Source organism: Dicentrarchus labrax, unplaced genomic scaffold (genome assembly GCF_905237075.1).
Source record: "Dicentrarchus labrax unplaced genomic scaffold, dlabrax2021, whole genome shotgun sequence".
Lineage (NCBI taxonomy): Eukaryota > Metazoa > Chordata > Actinopteri > Moronidae > Dicentrarchus > Dicentrarchus labrax.
The window spans coordinates 28,560,376-28,580,443 of record NW_026136721.1 but is presented as its reverse complement, the minus strand read 5'-3'; the positions used below and the strand labels follow the sequence as shown (position 1 = coordinate 28,580,443).

The 20,068-nt window shown below is 39.5% G+C and overlaps 1 protein-coding gene across 1 annotated transcript in view; it reads left to right on the top strand.

Annotated features, from left to right (window-relative positions):
* The first annotated feature begins 4,345 nt into the window (after window positions 1-4,345).
* The window catches only part of LOC127355265 (cilia- and flagella-associated protein 251-like), a 38,645-nt gene continuing 22,922 nt past the window's right edge, over window positions 4,346-20,068 (top strand). The window contains exons 1-2 of the mRNA XM_051385930.1: window positions 4,346-4,988; window positions 16,249-16,398. The gene's annotated coding sequence lies outside the window, so the exon portion shown is untranslated. The remainder of the gene's footprint in view (window positions 4,989-16,248; window positions 16,399-20,068) is intronic.

The following is a 20,068-nucleotide window of genomic DNA, read 5'->3' as shown; positions in this document are numbered from 1 at the left end:
GAATTATCGTTTGTACAGATATATCAAACTGTTGCCTTTTGTATGGTAATTTAAGTTTGGAGCATCATACCTAAGGCCTTGTCTTATCATTATTGTATCACCTCAAAAACTAGATCTATTTAAAATTTTAGGAAATGGAGCAGACTCAGCATTTTATCTTTTCACGCTACGATTATTGCAACAGCCTCTTACTGAAAGACTGTACTGCACCTATGTGTAACCACATTACACCTGTCTTAGCCTCTTTACAGTGTTATAATTTTATTGATAATGTTTAAAGGGGCACTCCACCAGTTTTACATGTCCTAGTGAGTCGTGTTTAGCGCCACTCATCCTGTTTGATCTGGAGGGAGGAGCCCTGTTAAAGTACTTATTTGACATCAGGTTTCTTGACTTTAGTTTGGACACAGAAACCCTGGAGACATGGATGTTTACCTGCATTTGGGAAGCTCTGGTGAAAGATGTGGCATTATGTAATCCAGCATTTTAGGAGCTTGACCCATAATGCATTATGTTTAACTTTTGGTTAAGTTTATTTCGGTCATTTAATTTGCTTATACAACTCAAATACACAAATAAATAGGTTCAGTCATTTCAACCTATACAAAGCCTGAAGCCTTAACTCCTTACACTTTTACATTGTTGTTGACTTCAAGTGCTCTTCAAAGAAAGATTATCCTATTATTTGTTTTACATTGTTAGCTCATAAATACAAACACAATCTTACCTTATTGAGAAAGTGCTGTAAATCTATACTGTACCCTTTGATGCTGCACAACAGCCTGTGTAGGGTTTTTCCTCACTGAGTGCACAGAAAGCATTGTTCACACTGCACCAATTTCTGGCTAAACTGGTTTACATGTAAATAAACCAGCGATGCTTCTTACACTAAACAGGACTGTGGGATTGAATGAATTACATAAGAAATACTGAGCATATAGCGCATTAGACCTTTTCACAGCCTCACACCTTGCACGGTATTTTACTGATATATGCGAGGGAATGGATTTGATGGGTGTTTATAGTTTTGATTAAAGGTACGTCCGTCACAGTGGACGGAAATGTGATGTAATCCTCTAGAGGACACATTCATAACATCATATCTCCAGTGACCCGTCTCTTTGAATCTACCAAGCCTTGTAGACTGAATCACTGTCTACCCAGCAGGCACTGTTGCTGCCTGTCACACTCTATCAGCTCCATTTCACAGCCGTGTTTGTTTGCCTTCAAGAGCTGCGATGTTACAGAGCGTCATCCGTCTGTCGCAATCATCACATTCACTCAGTCTTGGGCAATCTCTGAGTGGAAAACACAGCATACACCAGGGAATCTGTGTATGTGTGAGAGAGTGTGTGTCATTATAGGAGACTTACTTCACAATAGTTTTGAGTTTGGTCCTTTGTAGAGTCGTGATGAGCAATTTCAAGCGTGTGAAATTTTCCACTGCCTCTTATGAAAGACTGCCTGTTGCACCATTTGGACCAACATTTGATAAAACTGTAACAGACACATCAACCAGGAGGACACAGAGGTCATCAAGTCCTCTGTATCTGAAGAAGATAGCATATGTTTTATAACTGAAGGTTATACATGAAGGGATTTCTGAAAGGGTCAGAGACATGTGACGTTACCTACAGGTTTTCTGAAGAGCTGTTGTAAAGCTCAAAGTGTGCTGGTTCTGGCCGTCATCTAATCCAAAAAAGAGCAAACACAAGGACCTGAGGTAGGCTGGATGAAGCCTGGTTACTGTAACAGCACCCACCTGTCTCTCAGCTTGGCCTTACTTATATATGACTTTAAGACTTTATATAATTTAAACAGGTGAGCTATATAAAAATTCACCCTCTGTGCAGTTGACATGAATGTAGAGTTTAGCTGTAAAGACCAAAATTGTTTTTTTTTGTACCAGGATGTAAACATGTTTATTTCTGTTGGGGATTTTAATATGAGGGTTTATGGAGACTTCTGTAGCCAGCGCCATGTGGCTGTTGAAGGAACTGCAATTTTTGGCTTCATTCATCTGCCAGACACTGAGGTTGCCAACTTTTTCGGACTTGATAGCTCATTGTACATAAATAAATAAATAGATTATAATGAGTCAGCTACTAGAATTGAATTTATCTGGGAAGGGAGAAAGCTTTTAGACCAGTTGTTCCCAGCCTGGGATCTGGACCTCTCAAGGGGTCTCAAACACTTCTACACAAAACAATGTATATGTGACAAACAACAGTTTTCTATGAATAAAAACAGTTAAAACAAGACAATTTGATATTAAAAATGTCCAAATTAATAGAACATTTTACAGATTGTTTCCAAGTATCTTCAAAATATGTGTGTGTTTTATTTCTGACAACTAAACTCATACAACACTCAGGATTATCCACAATATTTTAATGTTTAGTTTCACTGACAAAACGACCAAGACAGCACGTCAAGAGATGACACCATCTGAAAGACTCCAGCCCAGAGTTCAGCTTATAGGAGCAATTTCCATAAAAGCACACAGCTAGTATTTAGCAACAAAGTGAGGATATTTACAGTCGTCCTTTGTTTCCAGGGTCTGCTTTTCAGTCTTCATTGACCAGATGCCAGATTCAATTCCACACTTCTCGGGATCACATGTTTGGTGCTTAGTGATATCTCAGGATTTCAGACTGTCCCTGGAGGATCCAGATACAGGGCATGAAAATGACCATGAGCCAAAGCTAACCGTGGCTTGGCACTGCAGGGCGAACTTGAGCAGCAGCAGCAGCAGCAGCAGCAGCAGCAGCAGCAAACTAATCCAGGATAATTTGCTCTTTTTTTTGCCTATGAATAAAGGAGACTCAATATGCTGAAAAGAATTAGGTCTAAGTTTTCATCCAGCGTGATTTCTGACACACCATGCAAATTTGGATGTGGAGTCTCTCCCCTCTCATGTTCATCCCAACCCTAAAACTTCCCTGATCATAATATATTTATTTATTATAACAAATATGTTTAAGAAAGTAAATGGAAGGTACAATCAAGGCTTATACAGTATAATAAAAGAAAAAAAAAGGGGGAGGAATAGTAAAAATTTGATTTGCAATTCTAACATTTTATTAAAAAACAACATTTGTGAGTAATTTGCAAATACGTGTGGAGCAATTCCAAATGGATGGTTTCGTTTAATAATAAAAAGCCATATTAGGTATAAAGACTATTCATTGTCTAAGGTTATTTACTACTTTGTGGCTTCTCTTCAGATAAAGCACTTGCGAAAGAGATGAGTTGTTCCTCCTTCTACCAATAGATAATTATCAGCTGTTTATAAAGCTGTTGCATATGGTCTGTCTTACTTAATAAAAAGAAATTAAATAGAATTAAAACCACAAACTATTTGAATCAGTGGTTCCCAGCCTGGTGTTCGGGGGCCCCCACTGGGGGTTGCCTAAGCTTTAAGGGAGGGTATCGAGGCCTTCTTGATTTTAAGGGGGTGAAAAACAAAAAACTATATTCACAGAGCCTTCACTCTCTGATAAACGGCCTCATCCTGCTTTAGAAAAGTTCAAACAACAGAACAATGGACAAACGTCAAGAAAACACTGAATTTATCAAAAAAAGTCTTTATCTAAAGTCTATTGAAGTCTGTTAAGTATTCATGATCGTTAAATATTAATACAGACAGAGAATTGTATTAAAAAAAGTCCCTCAGAAAAAAACTCATCAATATTTATATTAAATATCCACAAAATATGTCGGTTTAGTCAGTGATTGCCCAGTGATAACGCAGATTAGAAATACAATAACAAACATATTCAACACACTATTTATTCCACGTTCTGTTAATATTATTATATCATTATTATGTTGCCTACTTTTTCTTGAAAACATAAGCTTCTAATTTTACACGCAATAATAAAATAAAAGTGAGTCTTTAACCATCATAAGCACAAGTTAAAGATGAAATAACACAAACAAATGAAAACTCCTCTGTGGCCTTTGACACCTAGTAAGATGTCGACTTTATTTACTAGATTTATTTTTTTTGTATTTGTTATATTTTACTTTTTGATTGCTCGTTATTGCATGGTTATTATTTTTATCTATGTCTTTTCATTTTATTGTTGCAGTATATGTTATTTTGCGCCTCATGTGAGCTGTTATGTCTTTTGTTTATTCTCCTGTACAGCACTTTGGTTGTTTTAAAGTGCTTAACAAATAAAGTTGGATTGGATAATCTTCACACATGGACGTCATCCGGGGGGGAGGGAGGGGAGGGAGGGGAGGGAGGGAGAGAGAGGGGAGGGGAGGGGGGGGAGGGGGGGTATTGTTACATCACATTCAAGCGTCCCTACTAGCAAACAACAAAAAAAAAAAAAAACCGTGCCGTCATCCAGCTGCGTCGCTCAGTCTCTCTCCAGTCGGTGGAGAGTCCGGAGACGAACAAACCTCTGGCGGTAGTCGGTAGTTGAGGAGGCTGTGGACGCCAAAATCACCCCACAACCGACACGCTGTTTGCGGTCAGTGGACGTGTCCCTCCCCCCCTCCTCCCTCCCTCCCTCCGGTGGTGGTCGGACGCCGTCGGATGTCGCTCAGCCGAGGAACAGCGTCCATTAGTCGGCCAGCTCTCCCGTGTGTGTGTGTGTGAGCGAGCAGCTAACGTTAGCGGTGTTTGTACGAGCCAGCTAACATTTACACGAACTTGGTTTGTAGATGTGAGAAGAAGAAGAAGAGGAGGAAGAGGAGGAAGAGGAGGGTTAGTTAGCTGCCCCTTGCTAACGCGTTAGCTTGTGGTACAAACACTGCTGGCTGGTGGGAAACCGGAGCAGGAGTATTTAACCTCGTCGGACCCTGTAGCGTTAGCTCTGAAAGGATAGCTCGGGCTTTTTCCTTCTTTTCTTTTTTTTTTGTGTTTTTGTTTTTTTGGATACTCGAGCAGACACAGAACAACAAACAAACAGAAAAACAAGAGGGGGGATCGCCGGAGAGGCCCTGTTGTCTTTGTTCGTCTCCACATTTGGCAGGTAAACGGCGGCGCACAGTCTCGGAGATGCGGGTTTGGTGTTTGTGGTGATGGACCGGTGGAAGTCGGCCCTAGCATTAGCACGCAGCTAACCAAGAGCTAGTTAGCTGCGTTAGTTAGCATTGCTAACGCGAGTCAAACTTGTGTTGATGTGGAGTTTGTCCGCGGTGTGAAGTGAAGTTGACGGTGTCCGCAATCTCTCTCTGTTTGGTGGCCTGTTGTTTTTTTTATGTTTTATGTTTTTTTTTTTTATGCTCGCTCAGTTGATTTAACCTTTTTTTTTTAAATATAAATTTTATAAGCTGCAAAGTGCGAGGAGGAGTTCAATCCGCATGCAACACGTCTACTGTGTGATGAGCACAAACTTTACTTTATGTATCTCGGTCTGTAGGTGCAGTGTAAGGACCTGAACAATCACTTGTTCCTCTCATATTCAAATATGTCCTCCATGCGAAGGTAACTTGTGCCTCACTTCTGTTGGGTTCAGTTAAATCCAGATGTTCATGTGGGCACACGGATGACAGGAATTCACAGGGCAACTGTTTATAGTCTGCTTATACATTTAGGCTGCTAAAATGTTGGAGAACACAGGAGCAATTGTACTCTCAGAGCAGGCAGTCCTTGTAGTAAAGGTGGATTGTAAGCCGGGTCTAACAATCTGTCCCCTGTCTATACTCGGTTGTCAGGTACACATAGCCTCAACAGATCTCAAGCAAAAATCTTCCTCATGAAGGTTATTATGTCCAGTTTTGGGTTGAGAGATGTGGTGATTCCACATTTTCTTTGTTTTCTTTGTTTGTATGCTGTTGAATTTCCTGATGTCGTACTGAGAGGTGTTTATAATGTCTAGCATACAGTAGTATTTCAGTTTTAAGTCTGCACCTATGTCACTGCACAGCCACGTCTTTATCGACAAATCTGTAACTTCTGTAACGACTGAGTTAGCTCAACAGTGAGGGACAGAAAGTGTTCAGTGTTTGTTGACTATCTAATAACATGACTTTTGAGTTGTAGACACACCTGCACACATGACTTATGAGAAACTTGGTTAAGGTGTTTACATGCCAACACTTTACTGATTTCTATCGCAGGACTCCAGGTGGCGTTCAGCTTTTTCAAAACTTTATCTGATACCAATATATGATGTCTGCATATACACGTAACCGTGATAGTGGTCGAATGCGCTCACTTTCAACCCGAGTTTGACCCCAGCCCAGGTTAACCAGATCCGTGGGCGTGTATTCACACAGACTGTTCCTCACACATCGCATTACTACGTTCTCGTTTGACCATTTGGTGTCTTTCTCTCGTGCAGTTTTTTCCGTTGTTGATGCCGATATTTAGAGAGCAGGGCTGCTGATGGCTGATATATAATGCAGATGTCAAAACAAAGAAAAGTCATGTGTAATTCTATTATATTCTGTAGGAAATTCAGGCGTTTGTTTACAGCAGGATGTATTCGAGTTATAGTACAGGGCTTGAAACCAACTTTTTCCCCACCTTCTTACAACATTATTTAACTGCCACCACAGTGACAATGCTGCCTGTAGACACTTGTTGTTTATCAGCCTCGATTAATCGGCCTGTCACTACTGTTTTTCTAGTCTGGAAGTCAGTTAAATGTAATTTAAACAGCAATAACATTAAAATTAAAAGCCCAATCTATGTTAAACCAAGGTCAGGAGGAGGGTTGTGAAGGCAGGTTGATATGACGCACACTGACCGATTCAGATGCACAGCCAACACCGGGTTTAACCTTCATCACTGTGTCTGTTTGACAGGAGTTGTACACTTGTAGCTCTTATTTCCTGTCCAGAAGAGTACTGCTGTTCATCCGTGCTACATGCTAGTTAAGTGCATTCTTGACCTCTCAGGTCTGACTGAAACATCTGTCTCTTGGTCCACAAGTCAAGACTGAAAACCTAGATCAAGGACTGAACTTTCTCTGCGTATGTGTCATGAGCTGTGAACCTATGATATCAAACAAAGATCATACAGGAAACACCCAGTATACCACAATAATTTAAGTCTTCAATAGATGAGAAGTTTGTTAAGAATCGTCTCCTACAAACCTGTTAATCTGGTGGTAGAGGACAATAAGCAGGAGTTGAAAACATTGTTGTCTCCTTTGTATTTGAGGTTCTATTTCTGAATTGTCACATTTGGGTGAAAATGCTTTTATGTAATTTCCATGCCCCCCCCTCAGTGACACATTAAGATACATTTGGGATACCTTTGCATTGCCATAGTGTTAGAAACTCTGACAAGTAGTTTTCAGTACGACAGGAGCAGCACGGTAAAATGTAGCCTTTAATGATCAGTATGAAAGCTGTGATAAGAAAAAGAAGGAAAGGAAAGAGTAATCGATGATGCCTTTTCTGTCAGTTGTATTTTGTATTTTGGGCACTGTCTTCAAGGACAATGTCAGATAAGAGTCTTGTCTTGACACAACATCCTCGAGGTGTGAAATTGTTGAAACGTTTTATATCGCATGGATTACAAAAGTGCAACAGCAAAGGTGCTTTTCTTTTCTTTTTTGCACAAGATGCACGTGATGCACAGAGCCTAACCACAGAATCTAACTGTTTACACACAATCAATAGACACATACTTTACTGTTAACTTGTATAATAAGATCTACAGATACTCCAACAAGGCTTTACTTTAGTAGATAATTTAAAACAACTTTCTTTATGAAGAGTTGAACACAAAAATGATGTGTTATTTCCACATCTCTCTGACACACTCCCAACAAAAAGTTGAACACACAAAGCTTAAAGGTAAGATTTATTCCAGTGTTGTATTGATTCACATTAGGTTGTATGGGAGTTATTAGTTGTTCTGTTATTTCAGTGTACATTTTCAGCAACCTACTACCAAGAGGTGCTTTGGGAGGCATTTGTATAACGGATTAAGTAGTGTGGACAACCAGCAACATTTGCAGGTTTCCACTTACTATTGGAAGTCTGGCATAGTTTGTTCAAGTTTGCTATTGTGCTATTTATCTGCTCTGACAACCTACCACACTTCTGTTACAAACACAACCATATTGACTATTCATCAAAAGGGAGAAAAAAAAACTTGTTTATTTGACTTGAAAGCCAACAAAAAAGAAGCTCTTTGTTTTCTTCAGTTCAGCTTGTTCACTTTTGCCCGGATGAAGCAGAAATGTTTTGAAAGCTCATCTGGAAACAAAACAAACCTAATGAGACTACGCATCAGTAGGGTTGGGACCTGTGTGACTGCAGCTTCTATGATAATTTGAAGGTAAACATGCAAATCTATAGTAAGCGTAGGGACTATTTGCTGTTTATTTGATGTCCGATATGACTAGTTTCTTCACTTGTGCCCTCATGGTATGTACCCTCCAATTACTCACTACTCCTGGTCTGGTCATCGTCCAGTAATTGATCATTTTTCATCCTAGTGTGATGCGAATGTTTTACAGCTAAGATTTTCCAAGATTGAGGACTGATTACAGATTGTACGGCTTCTGTTGTGGTGCACAATGCCACCGTCATTAAAAAGCCAGCCCTCACAACAGACGAGCTCGACAAATAATAGGCATATATGGACATTTTGAAAAGGGGGATTGATGATTTGGTGATTTCTTGCCTTTTAACAGGTTGCTGTTTGGCAGCTCTCCCTGAAATACTGTTGGAAGAAGCAGTTTACTGTCTACAAGCCAAGCAATTGCAGGTTCTTTTTGTTACCCACAACTGTTATTTAGAGTAAAAATGCCCTCTTTGTATCCCCATGAAAGTGCTTACAACATGAGCAATTATTGAACCCTTCAGTTCAATTTTTGATGGCGTTTGGGACATGTGCTCCAATGGCATATTTTCAGTTCTCATGGATCAGTGTGATGAAATACCATTTTTCTGGCTGTGACTATTGCTGCAAGGCCTTGGAGAGTGAGAGATGAGCGGTATCTTAGACTTTGTTTGCAAAAAAGTTTCACATTCCCACACTCCTGGCTGTTGCTGTGTAACTGACCCCAGGCCTTCCTAAACCATTCTCATCTGGACAGTGAGGTTTCCTTGCTTTGAAGCCCATTATTCACAAAACATGAAGCGCGGTGTACAAATGAGATTGTTTACTAAGGCAGGCCTGGTCATTTTTAGTGCAAGGCCACTTGATACATAAACATTTATTGGGGCATGACATAGAAAATGTAGGGCACCAAGGCCAAAACTACCCAACAATGTAAAAGATTAGAACACATTAATGCAGCAGTAATATTAATCTGAACACATCAGATATATTATAGTAAGACACTGACAGGGACCATTTTACTGCACATTGAGTATGTATTCAGCATTTTTCAGCATAATACTTACATACTTTTACCTTTTTACTAAAGTTTAGAATGCAAAACTTTTACTTGTAGAGAAGTATTTTCACAGGGTTGGTATTAGGGCTTTTTGCTAATGGACCTAAATACTTTTTCTACCTCTGGTTAGCACACCCACAGCCTACCTGCACCTGTGTGTTACTGGCTGAGCCTTCCTCTTTAGGAAAGGTGGACATGTTTTTGTTGTTGGCAACAAATGAGTAGTTGTTTCTGATGCTCCAGGACAAGATCTTTCCCACTACTGCACCCCCTGTCTGTTTTATTCCAATTAATAACAACATTTTGCAATGTAAAGTATTTTTCATGTAAACTAAATGTGTCATAACTGTTAAGTGGCGTTCAGTTTTCAAGAGACAAACCAGGACAACTTTGGCAGGATCTTGAATGACTCGATGTGGAGAACACTGTTACAGCAGGGAGCTTTTTAATGAGGTGCAGCATGTACAGTTTCTACATAAAGCATCGTCTTCATCAGAATAAGAAGAGGCGGTGGCAGTGTAGACTTTTAGATTCCCTGCCATACATTGAGAAATACCCCATGTCCACAAGGATGGCAAAAGAGGAACCGGGACATTTGGATAATGAGTGATTCATGACATGATTCATGATTTGATGAGCATCCACATCTTAAGAGGAGAAAAAAAGAAGGGATTCAGGGCACAAGTTAGGTTAAGCCTGAGCTCTTCTTCCAGAAAGAGTACAGGCCAGTGTTACTGTATGGGGATAAAAAAAAAAAGATTAAATTTTCGAATGGTAGAGGAATGTTTTAGCTGAAGAGTTTGATTTTGTCGGAGAGACTGACAGTGGGTAGTGTTATTTGAGTCAGTCTTGTTAAACATGTGCCACTTTTTCTCAGCTGCCTGAGTCATTTTTTTCATCCAATTTTAATTAATTCAGACAATCATTGGGAAAGTGGGCAGGCCTAGAGGGGAGAGGACATCTAAATGTGGAGAGTGCATTGATGTGCATGTAGATGTGGAGGAATACCTGATTCATGTGGAAACTGCAAAAGGGCATGAGGAAGGAGCAAGTGGAGGAAAACTTGTTTAGAGGTGTTACTAACTGGGAAATACAGAAGAAATAAAATGGTTCTCATAAGCATGAAGAGGAGAGACAAAAAAAGACTAGAGAAGCTCTACAGAAGTCCAGCCTGCAGTCAGCATTGTGTGTGTGTGGGCAGAGGCACTTGAGAGAGAGAGAGAGAGAGAGAGAGAGAGAGAGAGAGAGAGAGAGAGAGAGAGGAGAGAGAGAGAGAGAGAGAGAGAGAGAGAGAGAGAGAGAGAGAGAGAGAGAGAGAGAGAGAGAGAGAGAGAGAGAGAGAGAGAGAGAGAGAGAGAGTGAGATCAGTGAAAGAGGAAATTAAAGGGCTTTTCTGTGGGGAGGTCCAAGTCACCTTGAAGGGAGAGGGATCTTCCATTTCCAGGAAAACTCATGAACTGTGTTGTTGCCCCAAAGTCCTACTTGATGACTTTCTTAAAAAACCGGCAGCAACATCAAGGAAGTCTGAAATAAAGGCTGTAAGTAGGTCAAATGTTTGGATATTATAATACATGTTAGACCTTGATTTTCATTTCTACTTATATAAATAACATTCTGTAGTTTACTAGTGAGCAGAAAAAAGAGATTTGTGGATGCTTATTAATCATTTTGCTGTGTAGAGTCTTCATAAAATCATTTTTGCATCTATAAAGGTTGAAACATTGTGTTGTGGGTATGTAGTAGAAAGTAGTGTAACTTCCATGGATTGTACTTTTTGTTCCATTATGGGAATTTCTGAAGGCGCTACAGGGAACATACATTTAAAGGGCGGAGGTTATTTATAAGTGCACAATATATATATCAAACAAATATAGTTATTTGTTTTTGACTCATGTTAGCTAGCCACTTGCTAGTATTTGCACAGCACACACAGATTAAGTAGCAAAGCAGATGATGACTGACTGATTACCTTGTTTACTGACAGCATACTTGGTTCAGAATCAGCATCCTCTTGTTTGGGGTTTTATCCGAAGATGTGAGGAGAGATGCAGCACAGAAAGACCGAGCTAAGTTTGGGGTCATTGCTGCAAAAAAGCCTGTAATAACTTGTAAAGTTTTACACTTATTATTCTGCTCTTTTGTTGAATCATATTGTTTCCTCCTGGGATAATTTCAAAAGTAGCAGTGGGAGATGTACAGTAGATATTTGCAAGTGTACAGTAAACATTATGATATGCTCTTGGGTTTTCTTTGAAATACTGTGCCAATTAGCTTGAAGTTAGTATTTAATAGCTACTGCACAAAGGTAGCTGCAAGAGTATGTTATGATTCCTGACAATAATCAGATAATGTTGGATTGCATGGAACCTGTGTAAACGTATTCATTGAAGTAAGGCTTTATACAGGTTTTTGGCCTAAGTCAGATTTTGTGTAAAGGTTGTCGGTGTTTTAATATATCCTAATTTCAATTTGAGTCCCCATCTCCGATCTGTCGGCCTTCACACCTTCAGACCTTCGTTTCCCTGTGATAATTTACCTGAAACTTCTCATTAATTAACTTGTCATTCCCTTCTACGCTCTCATATTGTATGGTCTTCGCAAGTTCAACTCCATATCTTTACATTTTTATTTTGTTGTTGTTGTATCATTGCATGCTTTCATCGTCTACTTCCTTCACGATGCTGTCATCAATCATGTGATGGTATTTTCTGGTCTTTGTTTCTTCAATATGATTTCTTGATGAGTCTCACTGTCAGGGTTTACTGGAGATTTTGGAAGCAACTACAGCAGAACGTGGGCGTGTTCTGCAGTTGTGAATGGCCCCTCTGCTCTGTATCTGTGAGGCACAAGGAGCATGTTAATAATTCAGTGCTGTGCCATGTAGCTCAGAGTTGGTTAATGAACACGGGGAGGAATCTCCCAGGCATATTGCTTTGATGTGGGCTATAGTGTGAACGCTGTGTGACATAGTGCGGGGGGAAAGAGGAAGTTCGGGACAAAACAAGTCAATGGCGGATATATTATAGTTAAAAATGCTGTGGTGGGCGGTCTTGTAGGCTCTCAAAGATAAGTTAAATTACAGATGGGAGGAGACTCTCTCTTTATCCTGTCCTAGGAGAGACATTTATGTTTCTTGGTGCTGTGATGCTGAACAAGCACCTTTTTTAACAGTTGCAGTATCCTTTTACTGATCATGTCTATAGTAACACAAAGAGCAGACCTCATCTTATCAGCCAGGTTTCTCTCCTAGTAGATGACATCTGTGCTGTCGTCACTTTCCCGCACCTAAACTAGAGGGATGGGTTGTAGATAAACACAATTGTATCACTGAGTATGGTTAAAATTTATAATATAATATGGGTCATGGCTCAGACGTATTGATTACTCTGTACACCCCCACATTTTAAAGACAGAATTGGTAACCAGCTTTTAAAATAATCAATAGTTGGGGCAGACAATATGATTGTTTTTTCTTTTTAAATGGTATATGTAGTGTGTGTGTGTGTGTGTGTGTGTGTGTGTGTGTGTGTGTGTGTGTGTGTGTGTGTGTGTGTGTGTGTGTGTGTGTGTGTGTGTGTGTGTGTGTGTGTGTGTGTGTGTGTGTGTGTGTGTGTGTGTGTGTGTGTGTGTGTGTGTGTGTGTAGTACATTTTATTGAGAATCATTTTATAGATAAAAGAACTTGGCATTTTTGGATTTCTGATTTTGGCAAATCAGTAAATATCTGACTAATCAAGTTGCCTCATCACATAAAACCTGCAATAACACTTTTTTTTTTTTTTTTTATCTATCTACTTGAGGAAATCAGGTTGTGAACACAACGTTGACATATTATCACATTTTAAGTTGATGTGGCATTCGTGCCGGAATACAGTTGCTTATTTGCACAGCCAGCATTGACGCAGCAACACCAGCTTTCATATTCACTTTCTTTTTTCCTTTCAGTGCTGAGCAGGTAGTGTACAGTGGGTTCTTATACCTAACCACAACCACCTAACCAACCCTTCTGTGGCCAAAAATGATGCTATGTGAACCAAAACAGTGAAGTTACGAACGGACAGCTAAACGATGAGCTGAGACCCACCATTTAAAGCTCTGATACATTATTATAAAAATATTGATAATAGCTCCAGAATTACTTCACGCAGTTCTACACGTTGATATTTTGATTCAATGGTCTCACACAGCAAGAGATATTATTATATAAGTGATGGTTACAAAAGTATAGCAACATCTCTGATTGACTAATTTCTTTTGTCTCCTGATATATTTTGTCATATTGCCAAATTCAAATCAGGAAATAGTGTAATTTAGTATTAAAAAATAACCATTAGTTGCAGCCTTGATGCATACAGACTGATACCATGTCGCAGTGTATGTGTGAAAAGGATGTTTGTGGCTCCCCAGCACACAGAGCCATCTCCAGTTCTGGTGTGATTTCCTATCAGAGACTGCAGAGGCTCTGGGGGCTTTCAGCTCAGACCTTTTCCATCTTGCCTTAACACAATTGCATCTCTTCACTGCCACCCACAACTCAATCCCTCTCAAATGCCCACCAGTCCTTCTCTGAGACTGCAGCAGAGGTGCAGGATGAAAACCATTTGAAAAGAGGCCTCTCCCAGCAGAGGTCCCGTTGGCATGGAAACGGCTGTCTTTGTGAATGGAGGCTTCTCTTACACGCCCGGTCAGAGGTTTCCCACTGTCTCATGGTCCGAGAGGACCCTGTCAGACGTCCATACAAGTTACAATTTAACCAAACCTGGGTTTATATAATACACTTTGTTGTTCTCTACAGGTTCTTAACTGTAGATTGTGGATAAGATTGTGAGACTGCAGGTCTTTCGTTTAGTTCCCACATATGTGAATACTATAGTGCTCTCATTCATCTGCTGGTCACACTGAATATAGGGACATTCAAAAGATTGCTGGATCAAGTTTGTTTCTCAGTGTAATCAGTAGAAACTCACAGGATTTCTCTGAACTGGTTCAATAGCATGGTGGGATTGATTTAAAAAAAAAAAAAATCAGATTATTGATTAATTTTCCCATATTTCACCAAATGCTGTGTGAAAATAATCATTTCAGCTCATCACAATTAGTGCTGTGCCTTCTTAGTTGATTGGTCGACTAATATGTGGGTTTTCCAGCTAAATAAGCTTTTGCCCATTACTGAAAAATGCCATGTGTCTTTAATTACCACTGGAGTTTAAGAGATTTTTACGAGTGCATTGATTTGTGGGTGGACAATCATACAGAAGGCTCTGTAATTAACAGCCTGCTGGGTGAAGCGATATTGAAGAAATGTGGACTACATTAGGATTACATTTGCTATTAATATAATGAATTAAAATATAAAGAGTAATGTGCATCAAAAAACATTAATTGCCTTCAAAAAAGCACTTTGAGCCCAATCACTTACTTGATTATCCAAATATTGCAGTTGACCTACATGCCACTACAAAGTCAAATGTTGAATAGCTACCAATTAGTAATTAGCTGGCATTTCATCAGCCCAAAAGGGGCCAGGAAGGATAAACCTACTAATGATCGAGGTAGATCGGTCAGTTTAAAAGGAATGAAAACACGAGTTCTTTTTAGTTTCAACAAACACTTTATTATAGTAACACACATGATTAGAGTTGCAGTACTCTGTGGACAAGGACAGAGAACCACTGACCTAATTATTCATTTCCAAGTTCAGTTTCATCAAAAAAAAAAAAGCCAAGGTCGGTGCAGCATCCTGTCCTCGTCTTTTCCCTGCCACGCAGGTGTTTACAGTTGGCACACGCTCTTCACTGTCCTCCATACTGAGACCAGAAATTATGATTTTAAAGTGTGATTGTACTGTTTGGAATAATAATAATGTCTCTCATGAATGTGCACCTTTTTTTTATGGTTGAATTTTGCCCTGATAATATCCAGTTTCAGCATGGCCAAACTAACTTAACCATTGGTGGCAATTAAGTCTAAAACATTGTAATTTTAGTCTTATTAGTCTCTTTGAGGATTCAATACTTTTCACGAACTGGAAAATCTTTGAGGTCACTTCAGGCTACAGTTTGCCAACCTAGAAACTGCCTAGAAATCATCTAATTCTTGAAGTTATTTAGATCACAGTTCTTTGGCCCACATTTTCTTTCTTCTGGATTAATTATTTACTGTTTATCAAAATTAAAGTGGGTTGGGTCACACTTACTGTAGCTCTAAAATGCATCTGGTGTGAATGGACAGCTTTAAGTAGACGTGAATGAATGCACTGATTTAGGGTCAGATTTCTCCGGCTCAATTTGACAGACAGAGTATGATAACGGATATTATGTTATGTTCTTTGTTCCATAAATTAAATATTTTACCCCGTTCCTCTTCAGATCGTTTTGGTGTGATAAAGAATTCGAGGCACTATAGGAATGTGTTGCATTGTCATGGTAGGATATCCTCCCTCAGACTCGACCTGGGTGGCTTTCCGCTGGGGATGCCAGCAGCTGGCGGCTCAGTTAAAGTGCCTTTAAGTCTATTAGAGAGGATAATCCTTGAGGGAGAGTTCAGTGAACAGAAGGAGTGGGCAAAACAGTCTGTCAATTCACTTTCCTCACTTTTGCCATGTGATTGTATCTCTTGTACGATCCCTCCGACGCAGGCAATCGTTTGCACACATGGCCACCATATGCTTTCTTCTTTGCTCCCTAAAAGAGGGCCTCTCTAAACAAGACATTAAAAATATAGAGAAACAATGACGTGTGCGTTGCTTGATGTCTCGGTCTTAGTTCTGCTCCAAACAAACGGGCTGTAAAAAAAATCTGTGAGTGTGTGTTTTTGACAAGATTAATGTTAACAGGGATGTTTTGTTTCTTTCTCTGCCGTTGAATGCCTCGTTTGTAATCCACAGTTGTTTTCTCACCTTTTGTTGCTTTTCTCTACATTTTCTCTAGCCTCCCACCTTCCACCTTCACTGCCCCTGGCTCGGTTGGTGGCTCAGCATCACTTCAAAGAGGAAGGTCTGCAGAGCTGCAGATAACACACTGTACCCCCAAGCACCGGCAGGCTTTTCCAGAGCCCCTACGCAGTCCCTCGACCGACAGGTTTGGCCCTTCTATGTCTTGTAGGAAACTGTTTCTGCTGCTTTGCTGGTCTTTCTAGTGTGTCTTTCCCTCTAGTACCTTTCTTGCTGCAATTTCCATCGTTCTGGTGAGCCCCCAGGTTTAAATGTAAACTTAAATTGCATTGTCACCTCACAGCGTTTGTATGTACTGTTGGAACTTGAAAAGATGAAAGGATTTAATAACTTGTTGGTATTTTCTTAGGAGTATTTTGGCCTATCACACAGGAGTCTTTTTATTATGCAGGTGTTTTTAACCTTTTAACACGTTGTTTTGAACACTTTTAGTTATCAATAACATCATTATGTCATACCACAATAATCCTCTCTGAATGAGTTTTTGTGGTTTGGTTTTAACTTTTACATTTGAGTCACAGAGTGTGCATAATGTCATTAGTACTGACTGATCTGATATAGATCAGAAATTGCTTTCTTTTCTAAAATTGACTAATAATGCCTCTGTATTAGAGATCCTGCATATGCCACAACTTAAAAAAAAATGCTTTTCTGAATTATTTGACTTGTTTTAAAGGCTATAGTGTATTTTACTGGAATCAGGGATTGATTACATCTTGTCTTACCCTCGGCATGCCTCTGTGAATCATCACATAGGCATTATAAAGCTACAGTAGTGGTGTGAATTGTTCACTTCAAAGTAATTTACTTCAATTCATGACCCTGTGGTTGGCAGCCAAACACTAAATAAATGTAATACAAATGCAACACTACTCTTTTACAAGTTAAAAAAGAAATAGAAGTACGCTTTAAACTTGCCTAAAAACCAAGAAATTGTAATATCTTGTACTGGCCAATTTGATTTATTGGTGGATTTGTGCGTGTGCGTGTGTGTGTGCGCGCTCAATCCCCACAAATGTTATGGAAGACAACGGATGACGGCTTTATGTTGGAGTACTTAAAGTATTTTGCTAATGCTCACCTCACAGTCATGGCATCTGTTGGCTTATCAGTGTTTCCATGGCAGCAGCACCTTACTGCCTAGGTTCCTCATGATTTCCTCTGGGATGAAACACCCCTTACTCGGCTCTCTGAGAACATCTTTGTCCGTCTGTGGATTTCTGTGGCACATACTCTCTAGTGGAAATACATGTTGTCCATGTAATGAGGTGCCAGATAAATCTTACCAAATGTACTATTAGTGTTTAATATAAAAAGTACCACCTGATCAGGGTTGGAAATTTGCACCCAACAAATGATTTTGTGTAGTGGCGAGTGAATTTCCTCAACCTACCAGCCACAGTGGCGTGTTTTGTTGTTGTTGTTGTTGTTGTGACATTTCTTAATGCAGATTGAATTGCATGAATAATAAGAGAGAAATCTGGGTGGGCCGGTCCCTCTGTGAGAAACTTGAGCAGCCCATTACATAAAAACAAGAGCGAGAGAGATGCGTTGTTGGCCCACTTTTATTATGCACCAGCCCACACCCTCCTCTCAGAGATCCTCAGTGAAGTTCAACAGTTAGTCGAGGTTTTGTAGCTGAAGCCGTAAGAAAGAAGACAATAGAGATACGATAAACAAGGTTTGGGTGGTTGACTATTTACCTGTATCGAGTGACTGATGTTTAACTTCTTATCAAGTTAATGCACTTGTCAATGTCACTTTACGTGAACTGACCAGTCACAGCCTGGTGGGAGTGGGACATGACAAAAAGCTGACGTGCTAGTTAACTTTGCATGAATGGTGATGATTATTACTTAGCATTGGCAAATTAAAGACTGACCACAATTGTTAGACCATTTTCTTTAAAAATATTAGTTGTGTATTTCTTAAACTGCTGTATTGTCCAAGTGGAAAATAATATTACAGCAGTGGTAGGTTTTATTTAATGTTATACTAATACACTAACTTATACTTACCCCTCAGCTTGTGGATAGTGCATCTGTAGTGGACAGATGGACATTTAGAGCCAGGATACCAGTGTCTTGATGCCAATATGTGCTCCATCTCCAGCCTCTTCCTAAGAGCAACACATTCCCCTGGTTCTATTTTACATAAATGTTACTAAAGTTATTGTTATCAATATGGTTCAGTAATCATGTTTAAGTGTGACGACATAAAGTCTTAATAGCGTAATGCTTGAATTGTAGGTTTCAATTTTTTTTTCACATTCATTTACAAGAAAATAGCTGGTAAACAAAATGAATAGCTGGTAGAGTTTGAAATCCACCATTGACAAGTGGACAAAAGACATTTCCAACCCTGCACCTGATGTCATGTAGAGAGAATGAGTATTAGGAAAGAATGTATGAACAGTGTGTGCAACGTCTAATAATAAGCTCCACTAAACTGTTGGACTAGTTCTTGGCGTCACAGGAAAAGGAAAGGATCATATCAGGAGTCCACGTGCTGAACAAATGATTACTCACCTTTTGAAAACATTCAAGTGATATATAATATGTCTTTGTTATTCTCTGCCAATAGACACACATTGCGGTATGCCTCTCCATGCAAATTGATTGTTCACCCTTTAATTTAAACATAAAAGATTGGAATAATATGTTTTTTAGACCTGCTTTTTATCTTGCTATGTGATGAAATGTTATATTTACATACCGATTACTCACTGACTCATTATTTGTAGCTCCTGGAACAAGTACAGTTAAATATTTACAATAAACTAGCTTCCAATGCAATAACATGGGTAGCATTAGAAGTAATTATAACTTTGGTCAATTACACAGCACATGTAACTGAAAGGAAAGGTCACATTTATTAATTCATACAGAGAAAGCAGACTTCAGGCTTTCACTAGGATCGTGGCTTTTTTTCCTTTTTACTGTGTAACAGTGTAGTTTATTTATAGTATAACATCGATGCAAAGACGGCAGCGCAATTGATTATGTCATTGTCATCGTCACCACTTATCTACCATGATCAGTCACCGTCACCATTGCTGTCGTCCCTGTTATTCATAAAAAACTAAAGATGGTGCCTCTTCAACTTGTGATGAAAAGGATGAGAGCGATGTCTGCAAAAGATTGAAATGAATGAATGAGAAATAATAACATTAATCAAGGCTGAATCAACACTCTGAGACAAACATGTATGATCTTTCTCTTTCATTAATTCTGCCTCCTCTCATTAGTTTCTGTTTTCCTTTGTGATGCTCTGCATGGAGGAAATGTGAGCTAGTTTGCTGCAGATGTATAGTTAGTTTTTTTCGTGAACTACTGAGACTCACAGCTGCATGATTTTGATTGTCAGGTCTCAGTTGTGTGGTGTAGAAAGCTCCTGGAATTGGAGGAAGAAGCCGTTGAGAAGGTGGGGTCGAAGAGGAAATGAGGCTGCATTCCAGCAGTGATTTATGAAGTGTCTTTCATTCTCTCTGTACTCTGTAGTTTGCAGCTGCTCCAGACAGCTCCCTGACTGTAGTAAAGCTGGACCAATCCCAGCATAGATATTGAAAGGAAGTCAGGAGTTGCCATATAAGCAAAGTTGATACTGCGAGGTAAGCTAAGTCATTAGCATTGCTAATTTGAAGATTCACCTGCAGCTCTAGAGTTTTTCTTTTTTTTTGTTAAAAATCCCTTCACTCTTTGCCAATACATCATCTCTGTGTAACTTCAGGCAGAAGCTTGCATACGCCCTTGTCAGCCCCATTTTGAGGTTTTTATTCATTGAGGAATAATCCTGAA